The sequence below is a fragment of the Capsicum annuum genome, chromosome 1 (genome assembly GCF_002878395.1).
Source record: "Capsicum annuum cultivar UCD-10X-F1 chromosome 1, UCD10Xv1.1, whole genome shotgun sequence".
NCBI lineage: Eukaryota > Viridiplantae > Streptophyta > Magnoliopsida > Solanales > Solanaceae > Capsicum > Capsicum annuum.
Window position 1 is genome coordinate 241,355,597 of NC_061111.1, and position 3,406 is coordinate 241,359,002.

Below are 3,406 nucleotides of genomic sequence, written 5' to 3' on the forward strand. Positions count from 1 at the left end.
CATAACTTCTTCACCGAGGGTCCATTTTGGATGAATCTTATATCGTTGGAAAGATAATTCAGTCATCTACGTAATGAAAGGTTATAATCTAGGAAATTCCACATGAAAATTAATTTAGATCATTCTAAAAGCTAAGGCTTAGATTTTTTATGGACAGAATTTAGCTAAGAAGACGTCGGGGTGTTACAATTCAGAAGCATGAACCAGGAGGTCGGTGGGAATTGAAACAAAATATGGTGAAATTATTGAAATATGTGGGGGAATTTCATGGACTTTCATATGAGGATCTGCAGCAACACTTGAAGACCTTTCTGGAAATAAGCGATACATACATTTCTGAAGATGTGAATGCTGATTATATCAGATTGACACTCTTCCTCCTTTATCTAATGGGGGAAGCAAAGAGGTGGTTACATGCTGAATCGCCGCACTTCATCACTTTATAGGAATATTATGCTTGGACTTTCCTCATTATATTCTTTCCATCCCAGAAGACTGCACGATTGAGGAGTGAGATATTGATTTTTAGCTAGAACGATGGAGAAAATCTCTACCAAACTTGGGAGAGATTCAAAGGCATGCTCAGAAATTGTCCTAATCACCATCAATTGAATGATGTCTTGGTGCATATATTTATAGAAGGCCTTGAGTATAATACTAAGATTCTCTTAGATTCAGCAGTAGGAGACCAATCTTTGGAGAAAACATATGAAGAACTATATACATTGCTAAATCAAATCGCACAAGGGAATCCAAATTGGCATACAGACTCAAGGAGTGCTCCCAAGAAGGTTGCAGGGGTATTGGAGATTGATCAATTCACTGCATTACAGGCATAGGTTGCAGCAATGCAGAATAATATGACTACTAAGCTCAACAACTTAAAGTTGGGTGAAACACAACCAGCAGCCACAACAAATGCAGTTCAATAGTTATATTCATGGTGTGAGGTTTGTAGAAGTGGTGAGCATAAAATAGATGTATGTTTGCTGAATCAAGATTCGGTCATTTATGTGGGGAATGCAAATCGTCACGGTCAATAGAATTTTGGCAGTGCATATAATCCAAACTGGAGGAACCACTCTAATTTCTCATGGAGTGGAAATTAGGCAAATATTACAAATCAGTATAAGGGACCAGTGCAATTAGATCCATAGCTAGCACAGAATAATCAGGCGACTGCTCAGAATAACAATGTGGAGGAGTTGATTAAGCAGTTCATGGCTCAACAAGCATAGTTTGTGGTAGACATAAAGACTCAACAAGCATAGTTTGCAGCTGAGTTAAAGAGTCAACAATTGCTGACAAGAAATCTGGAGTTGTAGTTGGTTCAAATTACAGGATCGTAGAACACAAGGACACAAGGAGCATTGCCTAGAAACACTAAGGATAATCCTAAATAGGTGAATGTGGTTACAACAAGGAGGGGCTACAAACTAAGACGGTTCAGGAGCAGGACAATCCCACAGTCACGGATGATAATTTGAAAGAGAATGCAGAAGTAGAAGTTAAGGAAAATGAGAAAAGTGAAGAAATATTTGTGGAAAATAAGACTATTTCCTTACCCTTTCCTTAAAGGGAAAGAAAGCATCAAGAGAAAGCCAGTTATAAGAAGTTTCTAGATCTTCTGAAGCAGGTTCAGGTAAACCTTTCTCTTATTCACATTCTGCAGAGTGTGCCAAAATATGCTAAATACTTAAAGGATATTGTTGCCAATAAGAATCGATTGACTGAATATGCTACAGTTGCCTTAATCAAGAGTGCACGTCTAAATTCAAAATAAACTGCCCATGAAGTTGAAGGATCCAGGTAGTTTTACCTTGTAGATTACCATTGGTCATACTATTTGTACACGTGTATTGTGTGATTTGGGTGATAGAATAAATCTTATATCTACATCATGGTACCAAAATATGGGTCTTGGGAGTCCCAAACCCACAACTATTATATTGCAGTTGGTTGATAGGTCACTTGCTAGACTAAATGGTATTATTAAAGATGTGTTGGTGTAAGTGGGATCTTTAATATTTCCGGTGGATTTAGTGATTCTTGACTTTGAGTCTGATCCTATTGTTCCATTTATTTTGGGATGAATTTTTTTAGCAATGGAATAGTCCCTCATTGATGTAGTAGCTGGAGAAATGACAATGTGAGTGCATGACAAAGTAGAAGTTTTTTATGTGTACAAGGCATTGAAACTGCCAGCAATATATGAGAAGTTGTTATCAATATCAGTTATTGATCTTGCTTCGGAGTGGCAGTTGTTGTCTGATGATCCATTAGAGTGAGCTTTGATGGGTTATGATCTGCATAGAGACATAGAAGCATTGAAATTGGTCCAGGTTATGAATTTGGTCATAATTGAGATAAAGTGTCATTCAAACCTTTAAATAGGACAATTGGTGTATCACCTAGGCTTTTAGTCAAAGAAGCTCCTAACTTGGAGCTTAAGGTTCTTCCTCCGTATTTACAATATGTTTTTCTTGGTGATCAAGATACCTTGCCTATTATTTTGTCTCCAGGATTATCAGATTTATAGGAAAATAAAGTTGTAACGGTTCTCAAGAGGAGAAGAAAGGCAATTGGCTGGTAGATATCTGATATTTCAAGAATTAATCCAATGTTTTGCATGCATAATATTTACATGGAAGAGGGTTACCAACCTAGAGTGCAGCAACAACAAAGATTGAATCTTGTGATGAAGGAGGTGGTTAGGAAAGAAGTGATCAAGTGGTTAGATAGTGGTATTGTCTACCCAATTTTTGATAGCAAATGGGCAAGTTCGGTGCACTGTATACCAAAGAAGAGAGGAATGATAGTAGTGACCAATGATGATAATGAGTTGATTCCCACACGTACAGTGCCCGGTTGGAGATTATGTATAGATTAACGAATGTTGAATGAAAAGACTCGTAAAGATCATTATCCAATTCCCTTCATTGACCAAATGCTGGATACATTGGCGGGGCAAGAGTATTATTATTTTCTAGATGGGTACTTTGTCTATAATCAGATAAGAATAGCATCAAAAAACCAAGAGAAGACTACATTCACTTATCCATACGGTACGTATACTTTCAGACACATGCCCTTTGACTTATGCAATGCATCTGCTACATTTCAGAGGTTTATGATGGCGATATTTTCAGACATGGTGGAAGAGTTTTTGGAGGTATTCATGGATGATTTCTTCGTTTATGGTAATTCATTTGAAAAGTGTTTGGAGAATCTCGACAAAGTACTTGCTTGATGCAAAGAAACAAACTTGGTGTTGAATTGGGAAAAGTACCACTTTATGGTTAAGAAAGGAATTGTCTTAAAGTGTCATGCAAAGGGCTTGAAGGTGACAAAGCAAAGGTTTAATTGATTGAAACGTTGCCTCATCCAGTCACAATCAAAGGAGTGT

At 37.3% G+C, this 3,406-nt stretch overlaps 1 non-coding gene across 1 annotated transcript; it reads right to left on the reverse strand.

The window, feature by feature from the left end:
* Positions 1–500: 500 nt before the first annotated feature.
* On the reverse strand, positions 501–607 carry LOC124891870. The gene has a single exon (XR_007049922.1). It is a non-coding gene; the product is annotated as a small nucleolar RNA R71 (small nucleolar RNA).
* Between the last annotated feature and the right edge of the window lie 2,799 nt (positions 608–3,406).